Source organism: Pocillopora damicornis, chromosome 6 (genome assembly GCF_964200805.1).
Source record: "Pocillopora damicornis chromosome 6, jaPocDami1.2, whole genome shotgun sequence".
Taxonomy (NCBI): Eukaryota; Metazoa; Cnidaria; class Anthozoa; order Scleractinia; family Pocilloporidae; genus Pocillopora; species Pocillopora damicornis.
In genome coordinates this window covers 9489640-9506645 of record NC_142675.1, presented here as the reverse complement: position 1 = coordinate 9506645, position 17006 = coordinate 9489640, and the positions used below count along the sequence as shown (strand labels likewise).

The following is a 17006-nucleotide window of genomic DNA, read 5'->3' as shown; positions in this document are numbered from 1 at the left end:
CACAAAGGCATAAAGGGGAGAAAGTTCTTATGAAACAGTGGTGATGCATCGGCAGGGGTATCACAAGTTGGTCTTATTACTATGGTCTTATTACTTTAAACCATTCCTGCAGGGGATTATAAAAAGGCAGGTTGATTACGTCTTATTCCTTTTAGAAGCCTTATCTTAACTGCGCAAATAACACGAAGGCGCATACCTAGTAAGCAGAAACTGTCATACGTAATCTAACGTGATTCGCTGGCTGAGATGGAATGATGACGATACAAGAAGATTGACAGCTTAATAGTGTCATCTGCAGTGTCACTTTTATAAACGGTGACCCTCCCTTTTCTCATAAGATAGGAGTTAGTCCCCGTTGTTACAACTTGAGAAGAAAAGAGATTAAAGAAGAATCAACCAAACAAACAACGAGTGTTAGAGAATTTACTTCTAACACAAGGTACTCTGGTCTTATTAAGTACGTTAATAGCGTAAATTGGCCACCATAGAGAGTTTCTACAGCTGACGTTGTGAACGTTTTCTCTTCGTCTTTTGCTCTGACGAAGAGCTGACGCTCGAAAAATCAGCTGTAGAAACTCTTTATGAAGGCCAATTTAAATTATCAACTTTGTTGACAACGTTGAGTTGAAACGTAAATTGGCCATCGTGAAGAGTTAAAAGGCTGACGCTTCGGAATTGTGGGTTGTGTGGGTTTATATGCATAAAGTAGAGCTACGTTATTGGTGGGAATATGGTGACGAGAAAACAAGAATACATTAATTAAATGAAAAGTGCTCGTTGATACCGTTGGGATTAAAAGTGCCGATTTGGAAGATAAACTTTTGTTCTGGTGTTTTGCGGCTTTCTGAACTGCCTAGATGTAATGAAAGGCCGCAAACTGCCATATGTTGTTTAGAATGATTGGGGAGATGAAAGTGTCTGGTGACTGGTTTGGATGCGTCTTTGTCATTTCTTTCTACGTCGTGAAGGTGTTCTCGGAATCGGTCACTTAGTCGTTTTCCTGTTCCACCAACGTATAACTTATTGCAAAAAGTGCTGGTTATACAATAAATGACAATGGTTTGAAATGACCAATGACCAAATGACCAAATCAAACCAATGACCAATGACCAATGACCAATGACCAATGACCAATGACCAAATGACCAAATCAAACCAATGACCAATGACCAATGACCAATGACCAATGACCAATGACCAATGACCAATGACCAATGACCAATGACCAATGACCAATGGCCAATGACCAATGACCAATGACCAATGACCAAATGACCAAATCAAACCAATGACCTATCTGGAACTTTCAAATGCGCTCGCTCACGATGCAAAACTTGTCCTTTCATTCATAACGCAGAGAAAATATCAGGACCCGAGATATCTTGTAAGATCACTGATCACTTTAAGTGTACCTCCGCCTATGCCATTAACAGCATAACTTGCTTCAATTTACGTTTTCAACTCAGTTGTTAACACTAAATTATCTGCGATATTTTCCCACTGATGAAGCACCTCTGTTTCTTCGGAAACTTACCTCCTTTATTATTAGTCGTTATACAGTTGAGTACATTTTAAGAGCACCGGAACTACTTACTTTTCATCATGCGTGTGAAACACGCCGAGAGTTCCTGCCAACTAACATTAAAAGCTTTGAGAGTTTTCTACGCAATATCCACTTAGCATTTTCCGGTTGAAACTGAAAAAAAATCGTATAATTTTGGATGAAAAAATAGGTTCAGTTAATGGTACTTTTGTTGGTCCAGTGTTTTCCCTAATCATAATCAATGACTGTAAATATATGATAATCATAATGATATGTAAACTGCGGTTTAAGAGATGAACATTAGAGAAAATAAGGCCTGAAAAATCAGAAAAAGATTATTTCAATCTTTTTTTTCTCCTATTTATATTCCCACCAATAGGGGAGCTCCATTTTTTGCATACAAACACTTACAACCCACAATTCATCCAAATCGCTCTGACGAAGGGCTAAACGCTCGAAACGTCAGCTTTAAAACTCTTTACAGTGGCCAATTTACGTTATCAACTCAATTTATAATACTTAATTACGCATACCCTATAATTCTCTCCCACAGACGCAGCACCACAGTTTCTTTGGAAACCTTCATTACTGTAATGGATGTTATCACGGCCAGCTTTGGTGTTCATTGGTAAATGTTAACATCCAAACAGATTTTTGGATCGATATTTAAGGTGAAAGCTTAGCATCTATAGGTATTCTTGTTGAGATGGTTACTCAAAGCGTGCGAAATGATTACATGTGACTTAACGTCATCAAGCAATACGCTGTGTTCTTTTTAATGGCACAAATGTGGTTCAAGTTTAAGTTCAGCTCAGCTATGGTTTCGATGTAATTGTCAGATACTCTTTTTCAATCGCTCTGGTTTAGCGTTGACCCCAATTTGATGAAATGTGTTTGGGGAAATGGTGAAATAATTGCAAATACCCAGAACTAAATCATACAAATGTACACGAGGATATTGTGGCGAAAATGCGAAGGAATATTAACTTTAAACTGCAAAAAGAAACTGATAATACATCAAAGTCCTCTCTAGAGAAACATGGTTATGTGAAGATTCATGCTAGATCATATTGTCTATACAAATAAATTATCTAGGGTCGTACTCTTGGACTTTCATTTTGTTCTATAATAAAGTTCGGATGTAACGCGCGTTGTCATTGGTTGAATGAGCGTTTTCTATCATAGTACAAAGCATAGAGCTGACCTAAGGCTGTCACACCATCTGCCAAATTGTACTGTGTCCGACCTTTTCCGGGACTTCTCTCTAGCTTTTTTCATCAATTGAAAGTGAAATATTGGAACAAGCGAGCCGGCAAGTAGCAACAGAGGAACCAAACAAAGGTTTGTAAACATATCAGGCGCCGTAAGTTACGTTATAGTAACGTGAGAAGAGACGAAAGTCCTCAAAGAGGAAACGAAATGGACAGTCCGAGTTTCGTGTTCAAAACAGAAAAAAACAAGGATGATGAAAGATATAGCCACACGGGGATGAATGTTAAAACTCATACTAATCATGACGTTGTCAGAGCGACCGCGCGATCTCTGTGAAGTGAAGCAAGACTCAGAAGTTACATCGACCACCCTTCGAGTAAACAACTAAGAGCTTGCTCTGATATCTTTTTGGGTGCGTTGAGGGAAAGGCCACATCAGTTACAGCTGCCCAGTTTCACGGCGCTGTCATCCCAGGCAATCTTCATGTTCCTGTGAATTCAGCTGTTGTTCATTTATAAAACACACCCCTTGCGCAGTTTGTTTTTTAATTTTAATGTGACAAGAATTGCTGATTTTTATGAGCCACAATTCGGTCGGATTTCACTGATTATCTCACTTTCAGATTCTGCATTAGAGACTGAAAAAACATTTAGGCATAAGTGTTAAATTCGACCTGCCGAACTATTTCAGTTTGTAAACTATTGCAGATTGTGAACTTTGATGGTTTGTGAACTTTGATAGTTTGACATTTTTGACACCTTTAATCTTGTTCGACCAATCCGATTATTTGGACTATTCTAACAAGGATTCTGATTGGCTTATTGTAGCGTGCAATGTTATGGAGTGTCCTGGCGGCACTGTTATTCGCTTTTGAAAATTGAATGTAATGCGTGGGTAATGTAACGATTTCTTTATTATAAAACAAATAGGGAAGCCTTGACTGTGCTCTGTTCTGTTGTAAAGCACTTAGGAAGCGGCTAAAACACTCAAGAAGTGGGGAGAAACACGAGACGTAGTCGAGTGTTTCTCCCTACACTTCTTTCTAGCCGCTTCCTGCGTGCTTTCAACAGCACAGTCAAGGCTTCTCTTTTTGTTGAATATAAGTGAATAAATAGAACAATCGAGATAGACATATGAGAAAATAATTACGTGACGTGTTTAAAGGTGCTTAATAAACTTAGAATAAAATTAGCATGACGCTGGCATTCATGTCTGCCACGGTTCATTGAAATAGACACTTTCAATTTGTTCTTTGAGGGGTAGGCTGGTGTTTGTACTTGATCACGAAGGGAGAGAGGTTCGTTGATTCTTTGCTGAGAAAAAATCATGGCGCCTCTAAGAAAGAATTTGATGTTCTTAGTCTCTTTCCTCCGTCACAGTATATCATTTTCTTAAAACAAAAAAACAGGCAAAACGATAAAGCAGGCGAATCCTGACCTTCAGATCGAAGGTAGCAGTTTATTCCTTTTGTTCAAATCATTAATTCTCTATTGCGTAATATGCCTAATCAAACAAATATTCCTAAACCAGAGCAAACAAAGTCAAATGTGACACGACAAGTAAAGAAGCATTACTTACAAGCAATTGATTCTACTGTTCATCGATAGGAAACGGCTTAAAATTACTGAGTCCTTCTTTTGGGGGTAAGTCTACACAATCTTTTGTTACCTTTGGCCCGTCGAATTTCATCGCGATGGTGATTGTAAAACAAAAATGTCTTTGTTGCTTTTTCTCTTTCGCTGAACTACGAAGGAATTTGGTCTTCAAGCGGTAAACAGGGTTTTCGCTGAATTGAAATGGAACATTGCCAGGACTGTCTCTTGTTGAAGAGTATCCACCGCTTAGAATATCTGAGGATTACTCTGATTTTAAGTTGAACCAGATTTCCTTCTTATTATAGTGACAATACCTCTAAAACATTCCCTATAGCAAATGTGATGAAACTTAATGGTTGTTGGATCAATGTATTCTTCCATACAAAAGGCAATTCCAACGTGTGATACATACAGCACTCTCTCTTTTAAAGGTACCCCCGGCACCGCTAGTTACCGGAAATTACTCTAATTTCAAAGTGAACAATAAATTGTGCTCAAAACAGCGATAATATCTTAAAAACAGCTCCCCAGCAAATGTTCTAAACTCAAAGTTTGTTTGAGATATTCCTTCGCATCAAAGGTATTAACACATTCAGAAACTGCATAGTTCAACTTAATTAACGATCATGTTGTTTGCATGATGCAGTAAATTTAGGAATCAATACCTCATTTCAACTAATCCTCGCAAAAACTTTAATTCATCTTCCGTAGACGTTTTCAGATCAACTATTAACCACGCACAGACCAGGAGCAGTGGCGTGAAGGCCTTTGGGATATGCCATCTTAGACTTCGAAGCAGCAGTGTACATGAAATAACTTGAAACAAATCCTGTCAACTTTACAGAGAGACGTCTTTCAGTGTCAAGCAAAAAAACCTCAACAAAATGATGAAAAAGTAAGCTTTGATCCATTTTACAAGATTCACATCGTAGCAGATGGCAGTAGTTATTTGAAGAAAAATAAGACTCGGGCAATAATTGATTCCCAGCTTGTTCAGTTATCCTTGAAAGAGTAAATTACTAATTGTAAACAGACTCCCATTTACGGTAAAAGAAATTTTATCCTTCTTTCGAGTGTAGAAACATCTAATGGTAGATAAAAAGAAATTCAATTTTTGCCGTTGCTATCGCGTACAAAAGCTCTTATTACAGAAAATCGAATTTATTTTTCATTGATATGATACATCGTAGCCCTTTTAGGAATAATCACTACTAATACAAATTTACTTGTGTTCTACACAAATGCGGCAATCTGATTGGCAACGCCACCCGCAAACTATTCCTTACTAAACAGCAAATAAAGTGAAGATCCTATGATCCTCGTGCAATGAATTCAGTGAGTTTTCTACTTACTTTTAGTAAATAATTGACTGTATCTTGTCAGGATAAGCAGCAGTCGTGCAGTATATAAGGTTAACTTACATGGAGCTAATGACACAGAGCCTGGGCCGAGTTACGCGGATAACAGGAGACTGAGGCTACAAGAACAAACGTCGCCCACTCCAGGAAAATCTTTGGTAAGATGCTTGAAAGAATAAGAGGCAACAGTGTATTTGATTTAATATGAACTTGAAGTAGAAATAGAACAGGGTTCTCAAGAAAGTGCCATTTTCGTTCAAATGTAGCCTAATTGAAAGCAACTTGAGACCTTCTTGAAGAAGAAGCCAGAAAAAAAGCAGCGGTTTTAAGGCCTCCAGACTGTGATCCTATTAAAAGAAAAATCCCTCTATTTCCTCAAATTTCTTTAAATAAACTCGTCATGCATTGTTTCTAACACACATGTAATTTGCATATCGCCAATTCTCACATCTCATTTAGGGCTTTTAGTTCAGAAAGACACTCAGTTCAAAAGGCGAAATCGAGTAGTTATATAAAGTCTGTCAGAGTTAAGGCCCCGTCAATCATACCCAGTCAGTGGCGTTCTCCCTGAAGCCAGTCAAAAGAGCGCCTTCCTTGAATCTGTTTCCTGGTCAACTTTTTAGAAAGTCCTCTTAAATGGGAGGTATTATTATCTTAGATAGATAGTACATCGATTCAGAAAATCTTTTTCAAAGGGAGGTATCATTAGTTTAGATAACTCTCTACAACAGTACATCGATTCATAAAGTCTTCTTCAATGGGAGGTATCATCAGTTTAGATAACTCTCTACAATAGTACACCGATTCAGAGAGTCTTTTTCAATGGGAGGTATCATTAGTTTAGATAACTCTCTAAAATATAACACCGATTCACAAAGTCTTCTTAATGGGAGGTATCATTAACTTAGATAGCTCTCTACTATAATACACCGATTCATAAAGTCTTCTTAATGGGAAGTATCATTAGTTTAGATAGCTCTCTACAACAGTATACTAATTCGTAACGCACAGAAACTTATAATGTATACTTTTATTTCAGAATCCGAGCAAAGAGGACGAAACGAAGTTCAAGTTTACCAAGTTTCCGGTGCGCAAACTAGAAGCCATCATTGATAAAGACGGAGGCACTTCTTCCAGTTCTGTAGAGTGACATTATGTTTTGTACATTACAGACTAATAATGATTTCCATTGAGCTGCGATACAAGGGTACAACCGTTTTATCCCTAGCAATCCCTCTCTTAAAAAATTCTCCACTTTACTTCGACTAGAATTCTTTTGGAAAATCAGCTGTTTTAGTGTACGCATGACTATTAGTTATCTTAGCGACAATTCATTATGTACATGTATCGCCTATGGGAGGGATGTTGAAAGATGTTGAGGGAATACCTTGGTTTCCACGGGGGACAGAGGAGGGATACATCATCTCTAAAAGAGTTCAAAGGGAGGGAGGGGATATAGGAAATTGAATGTCAATGAAAGGGGATCGTTAGAATACTAGAGAGCCTTTTGAGGAGGGTGGGGCTCATGCGAATACTACAGAGCCTTTCTGGGGTCTGGTAAATTGTCTATGTGACACAACCACGTTTCCCTGACTCCCTAAGACTATTAATAAAGTTTTAAATTTCCCTTAAGCCAAGCAAATTAACACTGACTGGGTGATAATTAGAAACTGTGTAAATGCGTGTTATTGCATGACCAACAACTTTGGCTTTGTCCGTCGAAATGCTTCAAAACTGATAGAGACTGGAACTGTATATTAAAGATAGCTCGATATGCTTGAATTATCACGCGGTATGTTTGATGAATATTAGTGACAGAGAGCGGATACATTTAACGCAGCAAAGACATATTTCTCATAAGATAAGATAATTACAACAAGGCAAAGTGCTATATAATCAAATTGAACAACGCAAAGGTGCTTCAAGAAGTCCAAGATAGCAAAACACTTACCTGCCTTCGTTCCGTGAGCTGCTGAACATATATGCTGAAACTCCATACCACGGAACTCATTTTTGCGAAGCCAGTTTTATTTTATCCAGAGAAGTCCTGCTATCTGAGTTTGCTCTCATCATTACAGGATTTATAAATCTCATTCGTCGACAGTGGTGGAAGATTTTGGTATAAACAAACCATTTGCCAGTTTTTCAATCCCAATGGATGATGCTTCCAGGAATCGCTCTGGGCCGGATTGTTCGAAAGGGGTTTAACGTTAATCTACGATTAAAAGCTAATCTTTGCTTTTATTTCTCGTGTAGATGAGCGTGTGAGCTAGGGATTTGTTCCCTAAAAAGAGAAAAAGAAAAATTCCTTTGCAAAGCCATTAATCTGAATTAAAAGTTTGCACTAACATTAATCGTGTTTCGAACAACCCGGCTCAGTTGTTTTGAAGATTTTTGTCATATTGGCATTCATAGGTAAGTTACCCCTCTTTGAAGTGTTTTGCTACAACGTACTAGATATAGCTGCGAGCGTTTTAAAGAACGGCCGAGAGGGTTTATTTTAAAACTTTGTTTCATAGGAGGAATGGCTTAAAATTTTGGTAGTCATCAATTAACAAAACACGAAACATCGGCAAGTATTTTACCCACAGCTTCAAAAGTTTTTGGGTATGCTATGAATTTTAATAAAGTTCTAGCTTTGTTTACTGAGTGTAAGTACCACATTCGAGAAAACAAACGGAAATTAAGGTTAAAGCTAAGCTTACAGAGAATAACTAACGAATAAAATGGAAATTGAAGATAATTTGCGTATTAATAGGAAGGACCAAAATGAAGAGAGTAGAACTGACTGCTTTCTCTAAGGGAGATTATTTCATATCAATAAGTCATTTGTTTGCGATTGAATGGAAAGGAAGAAAGTTTATTAAAAACTCCAATTCTTTTCACTTTTTAAACCAGGTGCTTCATAACCATTCTGATCAGAATCATTAGGCACCTTCCTATTCCGGGTTAAGAGTGCTATACAATTCTTGTCAAAGGACTGGCTAAAATAATGCTGGATGACCACTTGAGCAGTAACTTAGTAAAAAGCCATCGCGAAAAGAAGAACAGACGAGCTCAAATTTAAATGAAATACTTCAAACATGGTTCTATAGCCTATTGTGTTCCCATGACGACTGAAGACCGTAAATACTGAGTACTTTGAAGATGATTTCATCAATCATAGAAAAACCAAAACTAAATGCGCCTAAGAACAAAACCTTTCTCTATTACGACGGATATTGAACAAAAGATGGCCTTGAGAGGTTAAGCAAAAGCTTTTGGCGGAAGCTCTTAGGTTTTTTCCTTTGTCTCGATTTTTTTTTTTTTTTCAATAAATGGAGTTCCATTTACTCGCGACATAGATTGACAGAGTCAGTTACTTGATGTGCAGCATCTAAGCCAAAAAGAATATCGTCGCTCAATCATGGTCTTATCAAGTTTTTCAGTATTTCTTGCCGCTCTAAACTTCTCTCTTTCTCTCACCACATTGCTGGGCAATGTCGTGATCCTCTTTGCCCTTCGTAAGGTGAATTCTATTCGACCTCAAACAAAGCTGTTGTTTCAATGTTTGGCAGTCATTGATCTTGCCGTTGGACTTGCTGCCCAGCCTCTTCTGGCAATAACTTTCATACCAGGGGTACTTGAAAGGAACATAATTCTCTACATCTATCATGCTTCTATATCGATGGGTTTTGTTTTGCAAACAGTTTCTGTCCTGACAACGACCGCAATATGTGTAGACAGGCTTCTCGCTCTTCTTTTGGGGCTGCGATATCCTCAAATTGTCACATTCAGGCGTGTCCAACTAGTTCTATTTTGTTTTTGGTTGCTGAGTAGTGTACTCGTTGGATTGAGATACAGCGCAGGTTTCTTTACAACAACCCGCTCCATACTTATTGCCTTGATGTTACTGTCCTTACTAGTATCGTTAGCCTCTTACGCGAAGATCTATCGCCGTCTCCGACATCAACAACAGCGGGTACAGATCCACATGCCACAACCACAGCCTCAACCACGAAATGGAGAAGCAATTTCACTGAACATAGCCCGATACAAGAAGACGGTTTCTAGTATAGTATACGTGCAGCTAGCGCTAGGTTTTTGCTATCTTCCATATATGTCAGTGGGCATGCTGCTAACAAACGGAATAATACCTCCGACCGGTTGGGGTTCATTATTTCATGGAGCTACGTTAACAATTCTGTGCTTAAATTCAACTCTAAACCCGATTCTTTATTGCTGGAGGATAAGAGAGGTAAAACAAGCGGTGAAGAGCACGATCAGACATTTAAGCTTGTGTTAAATATTGAGATAACTGCAATGCAGGACTATTGAAACATGCTTTTCCGGATGAATTGTGTTGAGTTGACTTACTGGATTAACTCAGAAAAAATGGAATTTTTTTCTGAGTATGGTTCCTACAATTCTTTTTCTGAATCATCCGAGTTGTTCACAACCTACAAAGCGGTCAAAACATGAACCATAGATTCTACTTAACAAGGGCGTACGTTCTTCACAAACATGAACAGCTAATTGCTAACAGCACTTGCCTTTCATCACCTGATGACCTAATTATTAAAAACCGACGACTCCTCACATTCAGGGAAACGAGCCCGAAAACACTGTCATGTACTGTGTGGTTATTGCGCGTAGTGAATATAGTTAGATGCTAGCTTTGTGAGAAACTTTTCACCAAAATCCTTCTGACTTTCTCTTCAGAAGCAGAACATCGCTGATATTAGATAAAGAGAGGATGTAAATACACACTTCGCGGAAAGAGAAAAAAAATAAAGAAAACTTTCGCAATGAAATAGTAAAAAAGGTCGACTATTTTTTAATGGAATTATCATTTTCAAGCAAAACTTAATTTAAGAAATAGCTTATCCTCATTATTGATGCCGCACAGAAAATATGTTACCAGTGCAAGTCTTCGTCTGCACCAAAGAAATTCATTTTCGTTCAACTACTGTGAGAAGTAAATTCTCTAACACTCGTTGTTGGTTTGGTTGATTCTTCTTTAATCTCTTTTCTTCTCAAGTTGTTACAACGGGGACTAACTCCTATCTAATGAGAAAAGCGAGGGTCAATCTTCTTGTATCGTCATCATTCCATCTCAGTCAGCGAATCACGTTAGATTACGTATGACAGTTCCTGCGTACTAGCTATGCGCCTTCGAGTTATTTGCGCAGTTACAAAATCATTTTCTACCTTAAATTTCTTATTCTTACAGTTGAGATCGGCCAGAACCGAAACGAGATTGGTAATATAAAAATCATAACTATCCTATTGACAGAATATTATTCACATCTAAAGGGGTATCTTTAGAGAAAATTGCTTTAGAAGACCGTTGCATAACAACATCATGATTTTAAAAGTTGGAGAAGAAGGGGCGTTCACAAGTACCGCCCCCAAGTTGCTAAGTGCTAGTCATAATAACTTTGTAATTGCAAAACATGAAGGTATCACACGTTTACGCCTTTAAGAACGAGAGGTGTCGAACGTGACCTTTTACCAAAGAGATTCACTCCTCCTGAACTAACAAATTAACTTAATTAATAACATAGTTTTCCCAAGACACTATCACGAGTTCTAATTACCATAGCAACTGTTTCCATGTCAACCTCACAATCATAACGAGGAAAACGTGACTAAACTCTACCTTTAAGATAAGGCTTCCAAAAAGAATAAGAAGTAATCAACCTGCCTTTTTTATAATACCCTACAGGAATGGTTTACAGTAATATAATATTTCCATTCCTTACCCCGATACCAATATAAGGAAACCCTTACGATATTTCCGATTAAATAGAGTCCCATTTTTATCGTTTAACACTACATACAACCGCTGCTTTAGCAAAAGAAAGCAAAATAGTGAGAATAAAAAATGGATAGATAAAGGGAAAAAAGTGAACAGTAAAATGTTCAAATCTCTTAGCTATTTTCAGTGAAGGTTCTGTTTGTTACACAAATGCGTAAAGGGGAAAAATTTCCCATGAAACTGTGTTGATGCATCGGCAGGGGTATTACAAGATACTCTGATCTTATTAATTACGTTAATAGTGTAACTTGGCCACCGTAAAGAGTTTCTACAGCTGGCGTTGCGAGCGTTTTTTCTTCGTCTTTTTCTCTGACGAAGAGCTGACGCTCGAAACATCAGCTGAAGAAACTCTTTATGAAGGCCTATTTACATTATCAACTTAGTTGAGAAAATCAAATTGTTTGTTATACAACACATTTTAAGAGCACTGAAACTGCCTACTTTTCATCAAGTGTGTGAAACACGCCAAGATTTCCTGCCACCCTACACCGAAAACTTTGAGGGTTTCTAGGCAATATCCACTTAGCATTTTTCGGTTGAAACTCAGAAACAAAACGTGTAGTTTTGGATGGAAAATAGCTTCTCCAGTCAAGCGTGAGATTTCCTTCACTCAGTATTCTGGCTATAAATAATACTCTTATTAGTCCATGGCTTCCCTGACCATAATCAATGATTGTGAATATATCATAATCGTATACTACAACAGCGGTTTAAGAAATGAACATTAGTGAAAATAAGGCCTGACAAAAAAATCAGGCCTGTAAGGAATTGAAACCCAGCCTTATTTTCACTACTGCCTTGAAAATCGCTTTCATATATATTTCCTAAGCTGCAGATGACAGATACATGATTTTCATATATTCGCATATTCGTATATTCATCATTTCACGGGTTTATTACAAACCAGCATTATAATTATCTTACAGTTGGCTTGTTAGCTCAGTTGGTAGAGCACTGCACAGGTAACGGAGAGGTCATGGTTTCAAATCCAATAGAGGCCTGAATTTCTTAGAAGCCCTCTATTCACTTCTGCTAAGGTAGTTTTCATTACTGCAAAGATTATTTTGATAGCCATTTTCAAATCATAATGTGGCTGGTTTTTTTTTTTCCATTCTTATGTAGATGGTCTCAAACACGCAGAACCATCATAATTTGAATAGAAAAGCTGTTTCGAGATGAAAAAATTATTGAGATTCTAGAGAAAATTCGCATATGTGAGTAAGAAGCTCAGCAAACACAAGCTTCTGAATTTAGCGAAATACTTAGAGACGCCGATCATGTAAAAGAACACATGATCAAACTTGAGAACTGAAGCTGAGACTGAATGAAGATGAGATTATTTCATTTTCCATGCCATTCGGGAAATCAGAAATCACATTCCGAAATTCATTTTTTCTTTAAAACGTCATAGAACTTAGTCAAAACTTTTTTAGCGCATGGCTTAATTTCACTTTCTCGTCCGGCTTTCAACAAGCAAAATATTATTTCGATCTTGTTTTCTAGTCACCATATTCCCAGTAATAGCGTTGCTCCATTTCCTGCATATAGACATACACACACAACCCACAATTCCTCCAATCGGTCTGACGAAGGGCTAACGCTCGAAACGTCAGCTTTTAAACTCTTTACGGTGGCCAATTAACCTTATCAACTCAAATGATAATACTAACTTACCTTGTTATACTCTCCTACCAATCGCGACGCAACTCCACAGTTTCTTACCCCCTCTATTATTTTAATGGATGTTAGCACCGTCGGCTTCGTTGTTAATTGGTAAATGTTGACATATAGACAGACTTGATCGATATTTCAGGTGAGAGTTTAGCATCTAGTCTAGCATCTCATCTATATTCTTGCTGAGATGGTGGGTCAAAGTGTGCGAAATGATTACAAGTATATGACTGAATGTCCTCTAACAAAACGATGTGTTCTTTTTAATGGCAGAAATGTGGTTTGAGTTTAAACTCCAGCTATGATTTCAATGTAAGTGTCAGATTTTTACAAAATTGTCCACTTTCAGCCATTTTAGTGTACGCATGACCATAAGTTATCTTAACGACAGTTCATTATGTACATGTATCGCCTATGGGAGGAATGTTGAAAGATTTTGGGGGAATACCTTAGTTTCAACGGGGGACAGAGGAGGAATACGACATCTCTAGAAGAGTTCAAAGGGCGGGAGGGGAGATAGGGAATTGAATGCCAATGAAAGGAGATCGTTAGAATACTAGAGAGCCTTTTGAGGGGGGTGGGGCTCATGCGAATACTACAGAGCCTTTCGGGGTCTGGTAAATTGTTTTGTGACACAACCACGTTCCCCTGACCCCCTGAGACGATGAATAAAGTTTTAATGTTTCCCTAAAACCAAGCAAATTAACACTGACTGGGTGATAATTATAAACTGTGTAAACGCGTGCTATTACAGCACCGACAACTCTGGCTTTCTCCGTCGAAATGCTTCAAAACTGTGAGAGACTGGAATGGAAAATAAGGATAGCTCGATATGCTTGAATTATCACGCGGTATGTTTGATGAATATTAGTGACAGAGAGCGGATACATTTAACGCAGCAAGGACAACATATTTCTCATAAGATAGGATAATTACAAGAAGGCAAAGTGCTATATAATCAAATTGAACAACGCAAAGGTGCTTCAAGAAGTCCAAGATAGCAAAACACTTACCTGCCTTCGTTTCGTGAGCTGCTGAACTTATATACTGAAACTCCATACCACGGAACTCATTTTTGCGAAGCCAGTTTTATTTTATCCAGAGAAGTCCCGCTATCTGAGTTTGCTCTCATCATTACAGGATTTAAAAAATCTCATTAGTCGACAGTTGTGGTAGATTTTGATATAAACAAACCATTTGCCAGTTTTTCAATCCCAATGGATGATGCTTCCAGGAATCGCTCTGGGCCGGATTGTTCGAAAGGGGTTTAGCGTTAATCTAGGATTAAAAGTTAACCTTTACTTTTATTTCTAGTGTAGATGAGCTTGTTTTCTTGGGTTCTCTCTCAACATGACTTGAAATTAAAACGAAAAAAAAAAAGAAAGAAAATTTCCTCTGCAAAGCCATTAAACTGAATTAAAAGTTTGCACCAACGTTAATCGTGTTTCGAACAATCCGGCTCAGTTGTTTTGAAGATTTTTGTCATATTGCCATTCACAGGTACGTTGAAGTGTTTGGTACAACGTACTAGATATAGCTGTAAGCGTCTTAAAGAACGGCCGAGAAGGTTTATTTTAAAACTTTGTTTTATAGGAGGAATGGCTTAAAATTTTGCTAGTCATCAATTAACAAAACAAGACACGTTGGCAAATATTTTGCCCACAGCTTTAAAAGCTTTCGGGTATTCAATGAATTTTAATAAAGTTCTAGCTTTGTTTACTGAGTGTAAGTTCTGCATTCGAGAAAATAAACGAAAATTAAAGTTAAAGCTTATAGAGAATCAGTAACGAATGAAATGGAAGTTGAAGATAATTTGCGTAGTAATAGCAAGGACCAAAATGAAGAGGGCTAAACTGACCGTTTTCTCTGAAGGAGATTATTTCATATTAGTTAATCATTCGTTTGCGATTGAATGGAAAGGAAAAAAAAACTTAAAAACTCCAATTCTTTTCACTTTTTAAACCAGGTGCTTCATAATCATTCTGATCAGGATCATTAGGCACTCTCCCTTTTCCGGGTTAAGAGTGCTATACAATTCTTGTCAAAGGACTGGCTAAAATAATGCTGGATGACCACTTGAGCAGTAACTTAGTAAAAAGCCATCGCGAAAAGATGAACATATGAGCTCAATGAAAGAAAACTAAAATAAAATCTTGAAACATGGTTCTTTTTGTTCCCGTGAGGACTGTAGACTGTAACTGAAAGACTGAGTACTTTGAAGATGATTTCATCAATCATCGAAAAACCAAAACTAAATGCGCCTAAGAAGAAAAACTTTCTCTATTACGACGGATATTGAACGAAGATTTCCTTGACAGGTTAAGCAAAAGCTTTTGGCGGAAGCTTTTAAGTTTTTTCCTTTGACTCAATTTTTTTAATAACAAATGGAGTTCCGTTTACTCGCGACATAGATTGACAGAGTCAATTACTTGATGTGCAGCATCTAAGCCAAAAAGAATATCATCGCTCAATCATGGTCTTATCAAGTTTTTCAGTATTTCTTCCCGCTCTAAACTTCTCTCTTTCTATCACCGCATTCCTGGGCAATGTCGTGATCCTCTTTGCCCTTCGTAAGGTGAATTCTATTCGACCTCAAACAAAGCTGTTGTTTCAATGTTTGGCAGTCACTGATCTTGCCGTTGGACTTACTACCCAGCCTCTTCTGGCAATAAGTTTCATACCAGGGGCAGTTAAAATGAATACAATTCTGTATCTCCTCAGATATCAAGTTTCTGTATCGATGGGTATTTTTTTGCTAACAGTTTCTGTCCTGACTACCTACTAACTACCGCAATATGCGTGGACATGCTTCTTGCTCTTCTTTTAGGGCTGCGATATCATCACATTGTCACATTCAGGCGTGTCCGACTGTTTCTAATTTGTTTTTGGTCGCTGAGTAGTGTAGTCATTGGATTGAGATACAGCACAGGATACGTTGAAACAGCCCGCTGCATGCTTATCGCCTTGATGTTACTGTCCTTACTGGTATCGTTAGTCTCTTACGCGAAAATCTATCGCCGTCTCCGACATCACCAACAACAAGTACAGATCCACGTGCCACAACCACGACCTCAACCACAAAATGGAGAAGCAATTTTACTGAACATAGCCCGATACAAGAAGACGGTGAATGAAATTATCATATTCAAGCAAAAATTAATTTAAGAAATAGCTCGTCCTCATTATTGATGCCGCACAGAAAATATGTTACCAGTGCAAGTCTTCGTCTGCACCAAAGAAAGATAAAATTCATTTTCGTTCAACTACTGTGAGAAGTAAATTCTCTAACGCTCGTTGTTGGTTTGGTTGATTCTTCTTTAATCTCTTTTCTTCTCAAGTTGTTACAACGGGGACTAACTCCTATCTAATGAGAAAAGCGAGGGTCACCGTTTATAAAAGTGACACTGCAGATGACACTATTAAGCTGTCAATCTTCTGGTATCGTCATCATTCCATCTCAGTCAGCGAATCACGTTAGATTACGTATGACAGTTTCTGCTTACTAGGTATGCGCCTTCGAGTTATTTGCGCAGTTACAAAATCATTTTCTACCTTAAATTTCTTATTCTTACAGTTGAGATCGGCCAGAACAGAAACGATATTGGTAATATAAAAATCATAACTATCCTATTGACAGAATATTATTCACATCTAAAGGGGTATCTTTAGAGAAAATTGCTTTAGAAGACCGTTGCATAACAACATCATGATTTTAAAAGTTGGAGAAGAAGGGGCGTTCACAAGTACCGCCCCCAAGTTGCAACGTGCTAGTCATAATAACTTTGTAATTGCAAAACATGAAGGTATCACACGTTTACACCTTTAAG

At 37.8% G+C, this 17006-nt stretch overlaps 1 long non-coding RNA gene across 1 annotated transcript; it reads left to right on the top strand.

The window, feature by feature from the left end:
• The first annotated feature begins 4283 nt into the window (after positions 1–4283).
• Positions 4284–7493, top strand: LOC149043835 (uncharacterized). The gene is made up of 4 exons (XR_016188086.1): positions 4284–4398; positions 5062–5245; positions 5734–5866; positions 6748–7493. It is a non-coding gene; the product is annotated as an uncharacterized LOC149043835 (long non-coding RNA).
• Positions 7494–17006: the final 9513 nt, after the last annotated feature.